The following is a 20,758-nucleotide window of genomic DNA, read 5'->3' on the forward strand; positions in this document are numbered from 1 at the left end:
ACCAAAGTTGGTAGGCCTAATCTAAAGGCCTTTGCGATGTTAAATTGCGAAGTTTTTGAGTTTTCGTTAAAGGGCGTGTCCGTGGCGGCCTGGCGAATTTCGATGATTCGCCATGAAAAATGAAGTTGCTATAACTCATACATACAATGTCCAATCTGCCCCAAACTTCACATGTTTGATGAGACTCCAACCCTGAACAGATTGACATGCCCATATTCAGTTATAGTCATAGCGCCACCTATTGGCAACAGGAAGTGAAATATTTTACACTGCGACAAACTACTCCTAGAAATTTTATGACATCAATGTTATTTTTGTGGTCAGTCTAATCTAAAGACCTGTGTGATGTTTAGTTGTGAAGATCATGAGTTTTCGTTAAAAGGCGTGTCCATGGCGCCGTGACGAAGTTCGATGTGTCGCCATGGGAATAAAAGATGTTATAACTCAGGCATAAAATGTCCGATCTTCCCCAAACTTCACATGTTTGATAAAAGTCCTGGCCTGAACAGATCTGAAGGCCAATATTCCATCAGGTGTGGCAAAATGGCTCGATAGCGCCACCTATACACTTTCAACGGAGTGCGCCTCGATCTATGTTTCACGTACATGTACAAAAATTGGTACACACATGTAACACACCAATACCTACAAAAAAGTCTCTTGGTACGAAATCCGAAACCCAACAGAAAGTCGGTTATTTTTAATTTTATGAGCAAATTTTGTGTCATTTTTGTCATTTCCATGCGTTGTACTTTAACGAACTCCTCCTAGAGATTCATTCAGATCAACACCAAAGTTGGTATGCCTAATCTAAAGGCCTTTGCGATGTTAAATTGCGAAGGACTTGAGGTTTCGTTAAAGGGCGTGTCCATGGCAGCCTGACAAATTTCGATGTTTCGCCATGAAAAAGGAAGTTGCTGTAACTCAGACATACAATGTCCAATCTGCCCCAAACTTCACATGTTGGATAAGACTATTGACCTGAACAGATCTACATGCCAATATTCAGTTATAGTCATAGCGCCACCTATTGGCAACAGGAAGTGAAATATTTTACACTGCGACAAACTACTCCTAGAAATTTTATGACATCAATGTTATTTTTGTGGTCAGTCTAATCTAAAGACCTGTGTGATGTTTAGTTGTGAAGATCATGAGTTTTCGTTAAAAGGCGTGTCCATGGCGCCGTGACGAAGTTCGATGTGTCACCATGGGAATAAAAGATGTTATAACTCAGGCATAAATGTCCGATCTTGCCCAAACTTCACATGTGTGATAAGGGTCCTGGCCTGAACAGATCTAAAGGCCAAAATTCCATTGGGTGTGGCAAAATGGCTCTATAGCGCCACCTATACACTTTCAACTGATGGCATATACACTTTCAACGGAGTGCGCCTCAAGCTATGTTTCACGTACATGTACAAAAATCGGTACACACATGTAACACACCAATATCTATGAAAAAGTCTCTTGGTACGAAATCCGAATCCAAACAGGAAGTCAGTTATTTACAATGTTCTCTGCAAAATTGGTGTTGTTTTTTTGGCATTTTCAGAGGTTGTACTTTATTGAACTCCTCCTAGAGATTTATTCAGATCAACATCAAACTTGGTCAGTTAAATCTAAAGGCCTTTGCGAAGTTAAATTGGGAAGATCTTGAGATTTCGTTGAAGGGCGTGTCCATGGCAGCCTGACAAATGTCGATGTTTCGCCATGAAAAAGGAAGTTGCTGTAACTCAGACATACAATGTCCAATCTGCCCCAAACTTTGCATGTTAGATAAGACTTCTGCCCTTAACAGATCCACATGCCCATATTCACTTATAGTTATAGCGCCACCTGCTGGCAACAGGATGTGGCATATTTTACGCTGTGACAAAGTATTCCTAGAAATCTTTTGACATTAATGTATTTTTTGTGGTCAGTCTAATCTTAAGGCCTGTGCAATGTTAAATTATGGAGATCTTGAGTTTTTGTTAAAGGGTGTGTCCATGGCACCATGACAAAATTTGATGTCTCGCCACAGGAAAAGAAGTTGTTGTAACTCAGGCATAAAATGTCCGATCTTCCCCAAACTTCACATGTTCGATAAGAGTGCAGCCCTGAACACATCTGAAGGCCAATATTCCATTATAGTGATAGCGCCACCTGCTGGCAACAGGAAGATTTGCACATATATGGAATAAACATTGATATATTCTACTTATATTTATGAGTTTAAACGCATATTTCTCACCGTTCACCTATTTACTAGAGCCACTCGCTGCCGGTGAGCCCGGGTGCGAGGGCCCGTTCATCGCTGCTTGCAGCTTTAATTAGGGCCCGAGCACCGATGGTGTGAGGACCCTCTTGGAATTGCTCCGTTTATTATTATTATTATTATTATTAGGGCCCGAGCACCGATGGTGTGAGGACCCTCTTGGAATTGCTCAGTTTATTATTATTATTATTATTATTATTATTATTATTATTATTATTATTATTATTATTATTATTATTATCTAAGATGAATCGCATTTTTGAGAGCCTAAACATGCTCGAAAAGTCATGAAACTTTGCACACACCTCAGAACTGGCGAAAATTTACGTCTGATATGGGTTTTAGAAGTAGGTGTGGCAAAATGGCTCGACAGCGCCACCTATACACGTTCAACGGTGTGCGCCTCGAGCTACGTTTCACGTACATGTATGAAAATTGGTATACACATGTATCTCTCCAATACCTACAAAAAAGTCTCTTGGAGCAAAATCCGAAACCCAACAGGAAGTCGGTTATTTTTAATTTTATGAGCAAATTTTGTGTCATTTTTGTCATTTCCATGCGTTGTATTTTAACGAACTCCTCCTAGAGATTAATTCAGATCAACACCAAAGTTTGTATGCCTAATCTAAAGGCCTTTGCGATGTTAAATTGCGAAGATTTTGAGTTTTCGTTAAAGGGCGTGTCCGTGGCGGCCTTGCGAATTTCGATGATTCGCCATGAAAAATGAAGTTGCTATAACTCAGACATACAATGTCCAATGTGTCCAAAACTTCACATGTTTAATAAGACTCCTGACCTGAACAGATTGACATGCCCATATTCAGTTATAGTCATAGCGCCAACTATAGGCAACAGGAAGTGAAATATTTTACACTTCGATAGACTACTCCTAGAAATTTTATGACATCAATGTCTTTTTTGTGGTCAGTCTAATCTAAAGGCCTGTGCGAAGTTAAATTGTGAAGATCTTGAGTTTTCGTTAAGGGGCGTGTCCATGGCGCCATGACAAAATTCAAAGTCTCGCCATGGGAATAAAAGATGTTATAACTCAGGCATAAAATGTCCGATCTTCCCCAAACTTCACATGTGTGATAGAAGTCCTGGCCTGAACAGATCTGTAAGCCAATATTCCATCGGGTGTGGCAAAATGGCTCGATAGCGCCACCTATACACTTTCAACATAGCGCGCCTCGAGCTCCGTTTCAAGTACATGTACAAAAATTGGTACACACATGTAACACACCAGTACCTACAAAAAAGTCTCTTGGTACGAAATCCTAATCCCAACAGGAAGTCGGTTATTTTGAAATTTCCCTGCAAAATTGGCGTTGTTTTTGCCATTTTCAGGGGTTGTACTTTAACGAACTCCTCCTAGAGATTTATTCGGATGAACACCAAACTTGGTCAGTGTAATCTAAAGCCATTTGCGATGTTAAATTGCGAAGGACTTGAGGTTTCGTTAAAGGGCGTGTCCATGGCGGCCTGACAAATTTCGATGTTTCACCATGAAAAAGGAAGTTGCTGTAACTCAGACATACAATGTCCAATCTGCCCCAAACTTCACATGTTGGATAAGACTCTTGACCTGAACAGATCTACATGCCAATATTCAGTTATAGTCATAGCGCCACCTATTGGCAACAGGAAGTGAAATATTTTACACTGCAACAAACTACTCCTAGAAAATTTATGACATCAATGTTATTTTTGTGGTCAGTCTAATCTAAAGACCTGTGTGATGTTTAGTTGTGAAGATCTTGAGTTTTCGTTAAAAGGCGTGTCCATGGCGCCGTGACGAAGTTTGATGTGTCGCCATGGGAATAAAAGATGTTATAACTCAGGCATAAAATGTCCGATCTTGCCCAAACTTCACATGTGTGATAAGGGTCCTGGCCTGAACAGATCTGAAGGCGAATATTCCATTGGGTGTGGCAAAATGGCTCGATAGCGCCACCTATACATTTTCAACAGAGTGCATATACACTTTTAACGGAGTGCGCCTCAAGCTATGTTTCACGTACATGTACAAAAATCGGTACACACATGTAACACACCAATATCTACGAAAAAGTCTCTTGGTACAAAATCCGAATCCAAACAGGAAGTCAGTTATTTAGAATTTTCTCTGCAAAATTGGTGTTGTTTTTGGCATTTTCAGGGGTTGTACTTTAACGAACTCCTCCTAGATATTTATTCAGATCAACATCAAACTTGGTCAGTTAAATCTAAAGGCTTTTGCGAAGTTAAATTGGGAAGATCTTGAGGTTTCGTTAAAGGGAGTGTCCATGGCACCATGACAAAATTTGATGTCTCGCCACAGGAAGAGAAGATGTTGTAACTCAGGCATAAAATGTTCAATCTTCCCCAGACTCTGCATGTTCGATAAGAGTCCTGGCCTGAACACATCTGAAGGCCAATATTCCATTATAATGATAGCGCCACCTGCTGGCAACAGAAAGATTGGCAAATATATGGAAAAAACTTTGATATATTCCACTTATATTTATGAGTTTAAATGCATATTTCTCACCGTTCACCTATTAACTAAAGCCACTCGCTGCCGGTGAGCCGGGTGCGAGGGCCCGTTCATCGCTGCTTGCAGCTTTAATTATTATTATTATTCTTCTTCTCTAAGATGAATCGCATTTTTGAGAGCCTAAACATGCTCGAAAAGTCATGAAACTTTGCACACACCTCAGAACTGGCGAAAATTTACGTCTCATATGGGTTTCAGAAGTGGGTGTGGGAAAATGGCTCGACAGCGCCACCTATACACGTTCAACGGTGTGCGCCTCGAGCTACGTTTCACGTACATGTATGAAAATTGGTATACACATGTATCTCTCCAATACCTACAAAAAAGTCTCTTGGAGCAAAATCCGAAACCCAACAGGAAGTCGGTTATTTTTAATTTTATGAGCAAATTTTGTGTCATTTTTGTCATTTCCATGCGTTGTATTTTAACGAACTCCTCCTAGAGATTAATTCAGATCAACACCAAAGTTGGTATGCCTAATCTAAAGGCCTTTGCGATGTTAAATTGCGAAGATTTTGAGTTTTCGTTAAAGGGCGTGTCCGTGGCGGCCTGGCGAATTTCGATGATTCGCCATGAAAAATGAAGCTGCTATAACTCAGACATACAATGTCCAATGTGTCCAAAACTTCACATGTTTAATAAGACTCCTGACCTGAACAGATTCACATGCCCATATTCAGTTATAGTCATAGCGCCACCTATAGGCAACAGGAAGTGACATATTTTAGACTGCGACTAACTACTCATAGAAATTTTATGACATCAATGTCTTTTTTGTGGTCAGTCTAATCTAAAGGCCTGTGCGATGTTAAACTGTGAAGATCTTGAGTTTTCGTTAAAAGGCGTGTCCATGGCGCCATGACGAAGTTCGATGTCTCGCCAAGGGAATAAAATATGTTATAACTCAGGCATAAAATGTCCGATCTTCCCCAAACTTCACATGTGTGATAAGAGTCCTGGCCTGAACACATCTGTAGGCCAATATTCCATCGGGTGTGGCAAAATGGCTCGATAGCGCCACCTATACACTTTCAACATAGCGCGCCTCGAGCTCCGTTTCAAGTACATGTACAAAAATCGGTACACACATGTAACACACCAATACCTACAAAAAAGTCTCCTGGTACGAAATCCTAATCCCAACAGGAAGTCGGTTATTTTGAAATTTCCCTGCAAAATTGGCGTTGTTTTTGCCATTTTCAGGGGTTGTACTTTAACGAACTCCTCCTAGAGATTTATTCGGATGAACACCAAACTTGGTCAGTGTAATCTAAAGCCATTTGCGATGTTAAATTGCGAAGGACTTGAGGTTTCGTTAAAGGGCGTGTCCATGGCGGCCTGGCAAATTTCGATGTTTCGCCATGAAAAAGGAAGTTGCTATAACTCAGACATACAATGTCCAATCTGCCCCAAACTTTACATGTTGGATAAGACTCTTGACCTGAACAGATCAACATGCCAATATTCAGTTATAGTCATAGTCATAGTCATAGTTTGATCTTCCCCAAACTTCACATGTTCGATAAGAGTGCAGCCCTGAACACATCTGAAGGCCAATATTCCATTATAGTGATAGCGCCACCTGCTGGCAACAGGAAGATTTGCACATATATGGAATAAACGTTGATATATTCTACTTATATTTATGAGTTTAAACGCATATTTCTCACCGTTCACCTATTTACTAGAGCCACTCGCTGCCGGTGAGCCCGGGTGCGAGGGCCCGTTCATCGCTGCTTGCAGCTTTAATTATTATTATTATTCTTCTTCTCTAAGATGAATCGCATTTTTGAGAGCCTAAACATGCTCGAAAAGTCATGAAACTTTGCACACACCTCAGAACTGGCGAAAATTTACGTCTGATATGGGTTTCAGAAGTGGGTGTGGCAAAATGGCTCGACAGCGCCACCTATACACGTTCAACGGTGTGCGCCTCGAGCTACGTTTCACGTACATGTATGAAAATTGGTATACACATGTATCTCTCCAATACATACAAAAAAGTCTCTTGGAGCAAAATCCGAAACCCAACAGGAAGTCGGTTATTTTTAATTTTATGAGCAAATTTTGTGTCATTTTTGTCATTTCCATGCGTTGTATTTTAACGAACTCCTCCTAGAGATTAATTCAGATCAACACCAAAGTTGGTATGCCTAATCTAAAGGCCTTTGCGATGTTAAATTGCGAAGATTTTGAGTTTTCGTTAAAGGGCGTGTCCGTGGCGGCCTGGCGAATTTCGATGATTCGCCATGAAAAATGAAGTTGCTATAACTCAGACATACAATGTCCAATGTGTCCAAAACTTCACATGTTTAATAAGACTCCTGACCTGAACAGATTGACATGCCAATATTCAGTTATAGTCATAGTGCCACCTATAGGCAACAGGAAGTGACATATTTTACACTGCGACTAACTACTCTTAGAAATTTTATGACATCAATGTCTTTTTTGTGGTCAGTCTAATCTAAAGGCCGGTGCTATGTTATATTGTGAAGATCTTGAATTTTGGTTAAAAGGCGTGTCCATGGCGCCATGACGAAGTTCGATGTCTCGCGAAGGGAATAAAATATGTTATAACTCAGGCATAAAATGTCCGATCTTCCCCAAACTTCACATGTGTGATAAAAGTCCTGGCCTGAACAGATCTGAAGGCCAATATTCCATCGGGTGTGGCAAAATGGCTCGATAGCGCCACCTATACACTTTCAACAGAGTGCACCTTGAGCTATGTTTCACGTACATGTACAAAAATTGGTACACACATGTAACACACCAATACCTACAAAAAAGTCTCTTGGTATGAAATCCTAATCCCAGCAGGAAGTCGGTTATTTTGAATTTTCCCTGCAAATTTGGTGTTGTTTTTGCCATTTTCAGGGGTTGTACTTTAACGAACTCCTCCTAGAGATTTATTCAGATCAACACCAAACTTGGTCAGTGTAATCTAAAGCCATTTGCGATGTTAAATTGCGAAGGACTTTAGGTTTCGTTAAAGGGCGTCTCCATGGTGGCCTGACAAATTTCGATGTTTCGCCATGAAAAAGGAAGTTGCTGTAACTCAGACATACAATGTCCAATCTGCCCCAAACTTCACATGTTGGATAAGACTCTTGACCTGAACAGATCTACATGCCAATATTCAGTTATAGTCATAGCGCCACCTATTGGCAACAGGAAGTGGAATATTTTACACTGCAACAAACTACTCCTAGAAATTTTATGACATCAATGTTATTTTTGGTGTCAGTCTAATCTAAAGACCTGTGTGATGTTTAGTTGTGAAGATCTTGAGTTTTCGTTAAAAGGCGTGTGCATGACGCCGTGACGAAGTTGGATGTGTCGCCATTGGAATAAAAGATGTTATAACTCAGGCATAAAATGTCCGATCTTGCCCAAACTTCACATGTGTGATAAGGGTCCTGGCCTGAACAGATCTAAAGGCCAATATTCCATTGGGTGTGGCAAAATGGCTCGATAGCGCCACCTATACACTTTCAACTGAGTGCATATACACTTTCAATGGAGTGCGCCTCAAGCTATGTTTCACGTACATGTACAAAAATTGGTACACACATGTAACACACCAATATCTACGAAAAAGTCTCTTGGTACGAAATCCTAATCCCAACAGGAAGTCGGTTATTTTGAATTGTCCTTGCAAAATTGGTGTTGTTTTTGCTATTTTCAGGGGTTGTACTTTAACGAACTCCTCCTAGAGATTTATTCAGATCAACATCAAACTTGGTCAGTTAAATCTAAAGCCCTTTGCGAAGTTAAATTGGGAAGATCTTGAGATTTCGTTAAAGGGAGTGTCCATGGCGGCCTGACAAATTTCGATGTTTCGCCATGAAAAAGGAAGTTGCTGTAACTCAGACATACAATGTCCAATCTGCCCCAAACTTCGCATGTTAGATAAGACTTCTACCCTTAACAGATCTACATGCACATTTTCAATTATAGTCATAGCGCCACCTGCTGGCAACAGGAAGTGACATATTTTACGCTGAGACAAACTACTCCTAGAGATTTTTTGACATTAATGTATTTTTGTGGTCAGTCTAATCTAAAGGCCTGTGCAATGTTAAATTGTGGAGATCTTCAGTTTTTGTTAAAGGGCGTGTCCATGGCGCCATGACAAAATTTGATGTCTCGCCACAGCAAGAGAAGTTGTTGTAACTCAGGAATAAAATGTTCAATCTTCCCCAAACTTCACATGTTTGATAAGAGTCCTGACCTGAACACATCTGAAGGCCAATATTCCACTATAATGATAGCGCCACCTGCTGGCAACAGGAAGATTGGCACATATATGGAATATACTTTGATATATTCCACTTATATTTATGACATTAAATGCATATTTCTCACCATTCACCTTTTTACTAAAGCAACTCGCTGGTGTTGAGCCCAGGTGCGAGGGCCCGTTCATCGCTGCTTGCAGCTTTAATTAGGGCCCGAGCACCGATGGTGTGAGGACCCTCTTGGAATTGCTCCGTTTATTATTATTATTATTATTATTATTAGGGCCCGAGCACCGATGGTGTGAGGACCCTCTTGGAATTGCTCCGTTTATTATTATTATTATTATTATTATTATTATTCTCTAAGATAAATCGCATTTTTGAGAGCCTAAACATGCTCGAAAAGTCATGAAACTTTGCACACACCTCAGAACCGGCGAAAATGTACATCTGATATGGGTTTCAGAAGTGGGTGTGGCAAAATGGCTCGACAGCGCCACCTATACACGTTCAACGGTGTGCGCCTCAAGCTATGTTTCACGTACATGTATGAAAATCGGTACACACATGTAACTCTCCAATACCTACAAAAACGTCTCTTGGAGCAAAATCCAAAACCCAACAGGAAGTCGGTTATTTTTAATTTTATGAGCAAATTTTGTGTCATTTTTGTCATTTCCATGCGTTGTATTTTAACGAACTCCTCCTAGAGATTAATTCAGATCAACACCAAAGTTGGTATGCCTAATCTAAAGGCCTTTGCGATGTTAAATTGCGAAGATTTTGAGTTTTCGTTAAAGGGCGTGTCCGTGGCGGCCTGGCGAATTTCGATGATTCGCCATGAAAAATGAAGTTGCTATAACTCAGACATACAATGTCCAATGTGTCCAAAACTTCACATGTTTAATAAGACTCCTGACCTGAACAGATTGACATGCCCATATTCAGGTATAGTCATAGCACCACCTATAGGCAACAGGAAGTGACATATTTTACAATGCGACTAACTACTCCTAGAAATTTTATGACATCAATGTCTTTTTTGTGGTCAGTCTAATCTAAAGGCCTGTGCGATGTTAAATTGTGAAGATCTTGAGTTTTCGTTAAAAGGCATGTCCATGGCGCCATGACGAAGTTCGATGTCTCGCCAAGAGAATAAAATATGTTATAACTCAGGCATAAAATGTCCGATCTTCCCCAAACTTCACATGTGTGATAAGAGTCCTGGCTTGAACACATCTATAGGCCAATATTCCATCGGGTGTGGCAAAATGGCTCGATAGCGCCACCTATACACTTTCAACATAGCGCGCCTCGAGCTCCGTTTCAAGTACATGTACAAAAATCGGTACACACATGTAACACACCAGTACCTACAAAAAAGTCTCTTGGTACGAAATCCTAATCCCAACAGGAAGTCGGTTATTTTGAAATTTCCCTGCAAAATTGGCGTTGTTTTTGCCATTTTCAGGGGTTGTACTTTAACAAACTCCTCCTAGAGATTTATTTGGATGAACACCAAACTTGGTCAGTGTAATCTAAAGCCATTTGCGATGTTAAATTGCGAAGGACTTGAGGTTTCGTTAAAGGGCGTGTCCATGGCGGCCTGACAAATTTTGATGTTTCGCCATGAAAAAGGAAGTTGCTGTAACTCAGACATACAATGTCCAATCTGCCCCAAACTTCACATGTTGGATAAGACTCTTGACCTGAACAGATCTACATGCCAATATTCAGTTATAGTCATAGCGCCACCTATTGGCAACAGGAAGTGAAATATTTTACACTGCGACAAACTACTCCTAGAAATTTTATGACATCAATGTTATTTTTGTGGTCAGTCTAATCTAAAGACCTGTGTGATGTTTAGTTTAGAAGATCTTGAGTTTTCGTTAAAAGGCGTGTCCATGCCGACGTGACGAAGTTTGATGTGTCGCCATGGGAATAAAAGATGTTATAACTCAGGCAAAAAATGTCCGATCTTGCCCAAACTTCACATGTGTGATAAGGGTCCTGGCTTGAACAGATCTGAAGGCCAATATACCATTGGGTGTGGCAAAATGGCTCGATAGCGCCACCTATACATTTTCAACAGAGTGCATATACACTTTTAACGGAGTGCGCCTCAAGCTATGTTTCACGTACATGTACAAAAATCGGTAAACACATGTAACACACCAATATCTACGAAAAAGTCTCTTGGTACAAAATCCGAATCCAAACAGGAAGTCAGTTATTTAGAATTTTCTCTGCGAAATTGGTGTTGTTTTTGGCATTTTCAGGGGTTGTACTTTAACGAACTCCTCCTAGAGAGATTTATTCAGATCAACACCAAACTTGGTCAGTTAAATCTAAAGGCCTTTGCGATGTTAAATTGCGAAGATCTTGAGGTTTCATTAAAGGGCGTGTCAATGGCGGCCTGACAAATTTCGATGTTTCGCCATGAAAAAGGAAGTTGCTGTAACTCAGACATACAATGTCCAATCTGCCCCAAACTTCACATGCTAGATAAGACTTCTGCTCTTAACAGATCTACATGCCCATATTCAGTTATAGTCATAACGCCACCTGCTGGCAACAGGAAGTGACATGTTTTACGCTGCGACAAACTACTCCTAGAAATCTTTTGACATTAATGTATTTTTGTTGTCAGTTCTAATCTAAAGGCCTGTGCAATGTTAAATTGTGGAGATCTTCAGTTTTTGTTAAAGGGCGTGTCCATGGCGCCATGACAAAATTTGATGTCTCGCCACAGCAAGAGTTGTCGTTGTAACTCAGGCATAAAATGTTCAATCTTCCCCAAACTCCACATGTTCGTTAAGAGTGCAGCCCTGAACACATCTGAAGGCCAATATTCCATTATAATGATAGCACCACCTGCTGGCAACAGGAAGACTGGCACATATAAATGATTTTGACATATTCCACTTATATTTACGACTTTAAATGCATATATCTCACCGTTCGCCAATTTATTAAAGCCTCTCGCTGGCGGTGAGCCCGGGTGCGAGGGCCCGTTCATCGCTGCTTGCAGCTTTAATTAGGGCCCGAGCACCGATGGTGTGAGGACCCTCTTGGAATTGCTCCGTTTATTATTATTATTATTATTATTAGGGCCCGAGCACCGATGGTGTGAGGACCCTCTTGGAATTGCTCCGTTTATTATTATTATTATTATTATTATTATTATTATTATTATTATTCTCTAAGATGAATCGCATTTTTGAGAGCCTAAACATGCTCGAAAAGTCATGAAACTTTGTACACACCTCATAACTGGCGAAAATTTACGTCTGATATGGGTTTAAGAAGTGGGTGTGGCAAAATGGCTCGACAGCGCCACCTATACACGTTCAACGGTGTGCGCCTCGAGCTACGTTTCACATACATGTATGAAAATTGGTATACACATGTATCTCTCCAATACCTACAAAAAAGTCTCTTGGAGCAAAATCCGAAACCCAACAGGAAGTCGGTTATTTTTAATTTTATGAGCAAATTTTGTGTCATTTTTGTCATTTCCATGCGTTGTATTTTAACAAACTCCTCCTAGAGATTAATTCAGATCAACACCAAAGTTGGTATGCCTAATCTAAAGGCCTTTGCGATGTTAAATTGCGAAGATTTTGAGTTTTCGTTAAAGGGCGCGTCCGTGGCGGCCTGGCGAATTTTGATGATTCGCCATGAAAAATGAAGTTGCTATAACTCGGACATACAATGTCCAATCTGCCCCAAACTTCACATGTTTGATGAGACTCCGAACCTGAACAGATTGACATGCCCATATTCAGTTATAGTCATAGCGCCACCTATTGGCAACAGGAAGTGACATATTTTACACTGCGACTAACTACTCCTAGAAATTTTATGACATCAATGTCTTTTTTGTGGTCAGTCTAATCTAAAGGCCTGTGCGATGTTAAGTTGTGAAGATCTTGAGTTTTCGTTAAGGGGCGTGTCCATGGCACCGTGACAAAATTCAAAGTCTCGCCATGGGAATAAAAGATGTTATAACTCAGGCATAAAATGTCCGATCTTCCCCAAACTTCACATGTTTGATAAAAGTCCTGGCCTGAACAGATCTGAAGGCCAATATTCCATCCGGTTTGTCAAAATGGCTCGATAGCGCCACCTATACACTTTCAACGGAGTGCGCCTCGCTCTATGTTTCACGTACATGTACAAAAATTGGTACACACATGTAACACACCAATACCTACAAAAAAGTATCTTGGTACGAAATCCTAATCCCAACAGGAAGTCGAATATTTTGAATTTTCCCTGCAAAATTGGTGTTGTTTTTGCCATTTTCAGGGGTTGTACTTTAACGAACTCCTCCTAGAGATTTATTCAGATCAACACCAAACTTGGTCAGTGTAATCTAAAGCCCTTTGCGATGTTAAATTGCGAAGGACTTGAGGTTTCGTTAAAGGGCATGTCCTTGGCGGCCTGACAAATTTCGATGTTTCGCCATGAAAAAGGAAGTTGCTGTAACTCAGACATACAATGTCCAATCTGCCCCAAACTTCACATGTTGGATAAGACTCTTGACCTGAACAGATCTACATGCCAATATTCAGTTATAGTCATAGCGCCACCTATTGGCAACGAGAAGTGAAATATTTTACACTGCGACAAACTACTCCTAGAAATTTTATGACATCAATGTTATTTTTGTGGTCAGTCTAATCTAAAGACCTGTGTGATGTTTAGTTGTGAAGATCTTGAGTTTTCGTTAAAAGGCGTGTCCATGGCGCCGTGACGAAGTTTGATGTGTCGCCATGGGAATAAAAGATGTTATAACTCAGGCATAAAATGTCCGATCTTGCCCAAACTTCACATGTGTGATAAGGGTCCTGGCCTGAACAGATCTGAAGGCCAATATTCCATTGGGTGTGGCAAAATGGCTCGATAGCGCCACCTATACACTTTCAACTGATTGCATATACACTTTCAATGGAGTGCGCCTCAAGCTATGTTTCACGTACATGTACAAAAATCGGTACACACATATAACACATCAATATCTATGAAAAAGTCTCTTGGTACGAAATCCGAATCCAAACAGGAAGTCAGTTATTTAGAATGTTCTCTGCAAAATTGGTGTTGTTTTTGGCATTTTCAGGGGTTGTACTTTAACGAACTCCTCATAGAGATTTATTCAGATCAGCATCAAACTTGGTCAGTTAAATCTAAAGGCCTTTGTGTAGTTAAATTGGGAAGATCTTGAGATTTCGTTAAAGGGAGTGTCCATGGCGGCCTGACAAATTTCGATGTTTCGCCATGAAAAAGGAAGTTGCTGTAACTCAGACATACAATGTCCAATCTGCCCCAAACTTCGCATGTTAGATAAGACTTCTGCCCTTAACAGATCTACATGCCCATATTCAATTATAGTCATAGCGCCACCTGCTGGCAACAGGAAGTGACATATTTTACGCTGAGACAAACTACTCCTAGAGATTTTTTGACATTAATGTATTTTTGTGGTCAGTCTAATCTAAAGGCCTGTGTAATTTTAAATTGTGGCAATCTTGAGATTTTGTTAAAGAGCGTGTCCATGGCAAAAATGACAAAATTTGATGTCTCACCACAGCAAGAGAAGTTGTTGTAACTCAGGCATAAAATGTTTGATCTTCCCCAAACTTCACATGTTCGATAAGAGTGCAGCCCTGAACACATCTGAAGGCCAATATTCCATTATAATGATAGCGCCACCTGCTGGCAACAGGAAGATTGGAACATATATGGATTAAACATTGATATACTCTACTTATATTTATGAGTTTAAATGCATATTTCTCACCGTTCACCTATTTCACCGTTCACCGGGTGCGAGGGCCCGTTCATCGCTGCTTGCAGCTTTAATTATTATTATTCTTCTCCAGGATGAATCGCATTTTTGAGGGCCTAAACATACTCAAAAAGTCATGAAACTTTGCACACACCTCAGAACCGGCGAAAATGTACATCTGATATGGGTTTCAGAAGTGGGTGTGGCAAAATGGCTCGACAGCGCCACCTATACATGTTCAACGGTGTGCGCCTCGAGCTATGTTTCACGTACATGTATGAAAATCGGTACACACATGTAACTCTCCAATACCTACAAAAAAGTCTCTTAGAGCAAAATTCTAAACCCAACAGGAAGTCAGTTATTTTTAATATTATGAGCAAATTTTGTGTAATTTTTGCCATTTCCATGAGTTGTATTTTAACGAACTCCTCCTAGAAACTTATTCAGATCAACACCAAATTTGGTATGCCTAATCTAAAGGCCTTTGCGATGTTAAATTGCGAAGATTTTGAGTTTTCGTTAAAGGGCGTGTCCGTGGCGGCCTGGCGAATTTCGATGATTCGCCATGAAAAATGAAGTTGCTATAACTCAGACATACAATGTCCAATGTGCCCAAAACTTCACATGTTTAATATGACTCCTGACCTGAACATATTTACATGCCCATATTCAGTTATAGTCATAGCGCCACCTATAGGCAACAGGAAGTGACATATTTTACACTTCGACAGACTACTCCTAGAAATTTTTTGACATCAATGTCTTTTTTATGGTCAGTATAATCTAAAGGCCTGTGCAATGTTAAATTGTGAAGATCTTGAGTTTTCGTTAAGGGGCGTGTCCATGGCGCCGTGACAAAATTCAAAGTCTCGCCATGGGAATAAAAGATGTTATAACTCAAGCATGAAATCTCCGAACTTCCCCAAACTTCACATGTGTGATAAAAGTCCTGGCCTGAACAGATCTGAAGGCCAATATTCCATCGGGTGTGGCAAAATGGCTCGATAGCGCCACCTATACACTTTCAATGGGGTGAACCTCGAGCTATGTTTAACGTACATGTACACAAATTGCTACACACATGTAACACACCAATACCTACAAAAAAGTCTCTTGGTACGAAATCCTAATCCCAACAGGAAGTCGGTTATTTTGAATTTTCCCTGCAAAATTGGTGTTGTTTTTGCCATTTTCAGGGGTTGTATTTTAACGAACTCCTCCTAGAGATTTCTTCAAATCAACACCAAATTTGGTATGCCTAATCTAAAGGCCTTTGCGGCGTTAAATTGCGAAGATCTTGAGTTTTCGTCGAAGGGCGTGTCCGTGGCGGCCTGGCGAATTTCGATGATTCGCCATGAAAAATGAAGTTGCTATAACTCAGACATACAATGTCCAATCTGCCCCAAACTTCACATGTTAGATAAGACTTCTGCCCTTAACAGATCTACATGCCCATATTCAGTTATAGTCATAGTGCCACCTGCTGGCAACAGGAAGTGACATGTTTTACGCTGCGACAAACTACTCCTAGAAATCTTTTGACATTAATGTATGTTTTTGTGGTCAGTCTAATCTAAAGGCCTGTGCAATGTTAAATTGCGGAGATCTTCAGTTTTTGTTAAAGGGCGTGTCCATGGCGCCATGACAAAATTTGATGTCTCGCCACAGCGAGAGAAGTTGTTGTAACTCAGGCATAAAATGTTCAATCTTCCCCAGACTCTGCATGTTCGATAAGAGTCCTGGCCTGAACACATCTGAAGGCCAATATTCCATTATAATGATAGCGCCACCTACTGGCAACAGAAAGATTGGCACATATATGGAATAAACTTTGATATATTCCACTTATATTTATGAGTTTAAATGCATATTTCTCACCGTTCACCTATTTACTAAAGCCACTCGCTGCCGGTGAGCCCGGGTGCGAGGGCCCGTTCATCGCTGCTTGCAGTTTTAATTAGGGCCATTATTATTATTATTATTATTATTATTATTATTATTCTTCTCTAAGATGAATCGCATTTTTGAGAGCCTAAACATGCTCGAAAAGTCATGAAACTTTGCACACACCTCAGAACTGGCGAAAATTTATGTCTGATATGGGTTTCAGAAGTAGGTGTGGCAAAATGGCTCGACAGCGCCACCTATACACGTTCAATGGTGTGCGCCTCGAGCTACGTTTCACGTACATGTATAAAAATTGGTATACACATGTATCTCTCCAATACCTACAAAAAAGTCTATTGGAGCAAAATCCGAAACCCAACAGGAAGTCGGTTATTTTTAATTTTATGAGCAAATTTTGTGTCATTTTTGTCATTTCCATGCGTTGTATTTTAACGAACTCCTCCTAGAGATTAATTCAGATCAACACCAAAGTTGGTATGCCTAATCTAAAGGCCTTTGCGATGTTAAATTGGGAAGATTTTGAGTTTTCGTTAAAGGGCGTGTCCGTGGCGGCCTGGCGAATTTTGATGATTCGCCATGAAAAATGAAGTTGCTATAACTCAGACATACAATGTCCAATCTGCCCCAAACTTCACATGTTTGATGAGACTCCGAACCTGAACAGATTGACATGCCCATATTCAGTTATAGTCATAGCGCCACCTATTGGCAACAGGAAGTGACATATTTTACACTGCGACTAACTACTCCTAGAAATTTTTTGACATCAATGTCTTTTTTGTGGTCAATCTAATCTAAAGGCCTGTGCGATGTTAAGTTGTGAAGATCTTGAGTTTTCGTTAAGGGGCGTGTCCATGGCGCCGTGACAAAATTCAAAGTCTGGCCATGGGAATAAAAGATGTTATAACTCAGGCATAAAATGTCGGATCTTCCCCAAACTTCACATGTTTGATAAAAGTCCTGGCCTGAACAGATTTGAAGGCCAATATTCCATCGGGTGTGGCAAAATGGCTCGATAGCGCCACCTATACACTTTCAACGGTGTGCGCCTCGATCTATGTTTCACGTACATGTACAAAAATTGGTACACACATGTAACACACCAATACCTACAAAAAAGTATCGTGGTACAAAATCCTAATCCCAACAGGAAGTCGATTATTTTGAATTTTCCCTGCAAAATTGGTGTTGTTTTTGCCATTTTCAGGGGTTGTACTTTAACGAACTCCTCCTAGAGATTTATTCAGATGAACACCAAACTTGGTCAGTGTAATCTAAAGCCCTTTGCGATGTTAAATTGCGAAGGACTTGAGGTTTCGTTAAAGGGCGTGTCCATGGCGGCCTGACAAATTTCGATGTTTCGCCGTGAAAAAGGAAGTTGCTATAACTCAGACATACAATGTCCAATCTGCCCCAAACTTCACATGCTTGATGAGACTCCGAACCTGAACAGATTGACATGCCCATATTCAGTTATAGTCATAGCGCCACCTTTTGGCAACAGGAAGTAACATATTTTACACTGCGACTAACTACTCCTAGAAATTTTATGACATCAATGTCTTTTTTGTGGTCAGTCTAATCTAAAGGCCTGTGCGATGTTAAGTTGTGAAGATCTTGAGTTTTCGTTAAGGGGCGTGTCCATGGCGCCGTGACAAAATTCAAAGTCTCGCCATGGGAATAAAAGATGTTATAACTCAGGCATAAAATGTCCGATCTTCCCCTAACTTCACATGTTTGATAAAAGTCCTGGCCTGAACAGATCTGAAGGCCAAAATTCCATCGGGTGTGGCAAAATGGCTTGATAGCGCCACCTATACACTTTCAACGGAGTGCGCCTCGATCTATGTTTAACGTACATGTACAGAAATTGGTACACACATGTAACACACCAATACCTACAAAAGAGTATCTTGGTACGAAATCCTAATCCCAACAGGAAGTCGATTATTTTGAATTTTCCCTGCAAAATTGCTGTTGTTTTTGTCATTTTCAGGGGTTGTACTTTAACGAACTCCTCCTAGAGATTAATTCAGATGAACACCAAACTTGGTCAGTGTAATCTAAAGCCCTTTGCGATGTTAAATTGCGAAGGACTTGAGGTTTCGTTAAAGGGCGTGTCCATGGCGGCCTGACAAATTTCGATGTTTCGCCATGAAAAAGGAAGTTGCTGTAACTCAGACATACAATGTCCAATCTGCCCCAAACTTCACATGTTGGATAAGACTCTTGACCTGAACAGATCTACATGCCAATATTCAGTTATAGTCATAGCGCCACCTATTGGCAACAGGAAGTGAAATATTTTACACTGCGACAAACTACTCCTAGAAATTTTATGACATCAATGTTATTTTTGTGGTCAGTCTAATCTAAAGACCTGTGTGATGTTTAGTTGTGAAGATCTTGAGTTTTCGTTAAAAGGCGTGTCCATGGCGCCGTGACGAAGTTCGATGTGTCGCCATGGGAATAAAAGATGTTATAACTCAGGCATAAAATGTCTGATCTTGCCCAAACTTCACATGTGTGATAAGAGTCCTGGCCTGAACAGATCTGAAGGCCAATATTCCATTGGGTGTGGCAAAATGGCTCGATAGCGCCACCTATACACTTTCTACTGAGTGCATATACACTTTCAATGGAGTGGGCCTCAAGCTATGTTTCACGTACATGTACAAAAATCGGTACACACATGTAACACACCAATATCTATGAAAAAGTCTCTTGGTACGAAATCCGAATCCAAACAGGAAGTCAGTTATTTAAAATGTTCTCTGCAAAATTGGTGTTATTTTTGGCATTTTCAGGGGTTGTACTTTAACGAACTCCTCCTAGAGATTTATTCAGATCAGCATCAAACTTCGTCAGTTAAATCTAAAGGCCTTTGCGATGTTAAATTGGGAAGATCTTGAGATTTTGTTAAAGGGAGTGTCCATGGCGGCCTGACAAATTTCGATGTTTCGCCATGAAAAAAGGAAGTTGCTGTAACTCAGACATACAATGTCCAATCTGCCCCAAACTTTGCATGTTAGATAAGACTTCTGCCCTTAACAGATCTACATGCCCATATTCAATTATAGTCATAGCGCCACCTGCTGGCAACAGGAAGTGACATATTTTACGCTGAGACAAACTACTCCTAGAGATTTTTTGACATTAATCTATTTTTGTGGTCAGTCTAATCTAATGGCCTGTGTAATGTTAAATTGTGGCAATCTTGAGTTTTTGTTAAAGAGCGTGTCCATGGCAAAAATGACAAAATTTGATGTCTCGCCACAGCAAGAGAAGTTGTTGTAACTCAGGCATAAAATGTTTGATCTTCCCCAAACTTCACATGTTCGATAAGAGTGCAGCCCTGAACACATCTGAAGGCCAATATTCCATTATAATGATAGCGCCACCTACTGGCAACAGGAAGATTGGAACATATATGGAATAAACATTGATATATTCTACTTATATTTATGAGTTTAAATGCATATTTCTCACCGTTCACCTATTTACTAAAGCCACTCGCTGCCGGTGAGCCCGGGTGCGAGGGCCCGTTCATCGCTGCTTGCAGCTTTAATTATTCTTCTTCTTCTTCTTCTTCTCCCGAATGAATCGCATTTTTGAGGGCTTAAACATGCTCAAAAAGTCATGAAACTTTGCACACGCGTCAAACCTGGTGAAAATTTTCGTCTGATATAGGATTCAGAAGAGGGTGTGGCAAAATGGCTCGACAGCGCCACCTATACTAAGAAAATCAACAGCCTTCCAGCTATGTTTCAAGTACATGCACGAAAATTGGCACACATATGTAACACACCAATACCTACAAAAAAGACTCTTGGAGCAAAATTCTAAACCCAACAGGAAGTCGGTTATTTTTAATATTATGAGCAAATTTTGTATAATTTTGGTCATTTCCATGTGTTGTATTTTAACGAACTCCTCCTAGAGATTTCTTCAAATCAACACCAAATTTGGTATGCCTAATCTAAAGGCCTTTGCGATGTTAAATTGCGAAG

Source organism: Carassius carassius, chromosome 31 (genome assembly GCF_963082965.1).
Source record: "Carassius carassius chromosome 31, fCarCar2.1, whole genome shotgun sequence".
In the NCBI taxonomy this organism is placed as follows: Eukaryota; Metazoa; Chordata; class Actinopteri; order Cypriniformes; family Cyprinidae; genus Carassius; species Carassius carassius.